Here is a 1,683-nt window from a genome sequence, read left to right as displayed (position 1 = left end):
GGCCCTTTGCCAGCTTTCTGTGGGTTCGTTAATAACCTCATCCTGGTATTGGTCAGGCCCACTTCTCGCAGGCCTGGCTCAGCCACGAACCTCATTAGAATCCAGGTCTGTGTTCCTGGCAAACAGCTGCCTCTTGCACTTGAAAACTGATGGGGAGAAAAGTGGTCCCTGCAGTTCCTATCAGCCTTAAACAGAAACATCTGCTCCTCGGGAGCCTTTTGCTGGCTCGGTTTTCAGGGAATGCGTTCTGGGGATGGGCGAAAGCACTGTCTCCCCGCCCCGGTGACGCTGGCCAGAGGGAACTGCCCGCTGCAGGGGACTGTGGGCCCTGGGAATAGTCCACCTGCCAGGAAAAGGAAGCTCCCACCACACGTTCTGTAAAGCTTTAAAAGCACATATCTGGACTTAAAATATTGCCTGGTGGTGAAAAGTGCTCCTGCAAGAAGAGAGAGAGGGAGAGAGAGAGAGGGAGAGAGAGAGGGAGATGGAGAGAGAGAGAGAGAGAGGGAGGGAGAGAGAGAGAGAGAGGGAGAGAGAGAGAGGGAGAGAGAGAGAGAGGGAGATGGAGAGAGAGAGAGAGAGAGGGAGAGAGAGGGAGAGAGAGAGAGAGAGAGAGGGAGAGAGAGAGAGGGAGAGAGAGAGAGAGGGAGAGAGGGAGAGAGAGAGAGGGAGAGAGAGAGAGGGAGAGAGAGAGAGAGGGAGAGGGAGAGAGAGAGAGAGAGAGGGAGAGAGAGAGAGAGAGAGAGAGAGAGAGAGAGGGAGAGAGAGAGAGAAATCTGATTGAATCCAGGAGGTTTGAGTTTTTGTTTCTCTTTTTCTTTTTTTTTGTTTTAAATCCAAAATGTGTTTATTGGGATGGTTTCCTGTTCATCTTGATTCCAGGGGCTTTTAGCGCTGCTTCCGTCTGAAGGAGCCCCTTCTGTAAGCCTTGCTTTTCCTCCTGTAGGCTGGCAGAGGACGGTGGAGCAGCCAACACACAAAGCTACTGCCTGTGCGTGGCCAGAGACGGTGGTGATTTTATAGCGTCCTGGGCATTTCACATCCATGAAATAGGCACTGGGGCTCTGCACCAGGCGCTTCTTCTTATGTTTCCTCTTCTCTTCTGGAAAGGGATGAAGGAGATCCTTTGTGAGAGGCATGTTCTCGTGGGGAGGTCGTCACCGTTGGAAAGCTGTTTCTCTTTTTCTATCAGCCGAGCCACATGTGAAGATTTCTGGTGTGGAGGCGTCCTCCGAGACAGATGGTTTCCTTTTATCCAGCTTTATTTGTCATCCAACCACACTTCTCTGTGTTTAGGCACAGATTAAATAAGGTGATGTAGGTAAGAGGCCTCACCCAGAGCATGGATGCCCCTTCCTCCTTGGTATCTTCCGATGGCTCTTAGGACCCTAATTTCTTCCTTTCTTTTTGCTTTTGGACGAGGACACTGAGGCACCCAGAAATTAATGGTTTGTTTAAAGTTCTCCTTTTGGGCTGTTAACGGTGCTTTGTTCCTGCATCCTTTGAAGGATTTGTTTAAATCATACAGATCGGGGCTTCCCTGGTGGCGCAGTGGCTGAGAATCCGCCTGCTAATGCAGGGGACACGGGTTCGAGCCCTGGTCTGGGAGGATCCCACATGCCGCGGAGCAACTGGGCCCGTGAGCCACAACTACTGAGCCTGCGCATCTGGAGCCTGTGCTCC

General features: G+C 51.8%; 1 pseudogene; it reads right to left on the bottom strand.

Annotated features, from left to right (window-relative positions):
* Positions 1 to 888: 888 nt before the first annotated feature.
* LOC132437695 (small ribosomal subunit protein eS27-like) lies at positions 889 to 1,139 on the bottom strand (annotated as a pseudogene).
* Positions 1,140 to 1,683: the final 544 nt, after the last annotated feature.

This window comes from Delphinus delphis, chromosome 15 (assembly GCF_949987515.2).
Source record: "Delphinus delphis chromosome 15, mDelDel1.2, whole genome shotgun sequence".
In the NCBI taxonomy this organism is placed as follows: Eukaryota; Metazoa; Chordata; class Mammalia; order Artiodactyla; family Delphinidae; genus Delphinus; species Delphinus delphis.
Note: the sequence above shows the minus strand (reverse complement) of the source record. Positions and strands in the feature narration are given on the sequence as shown.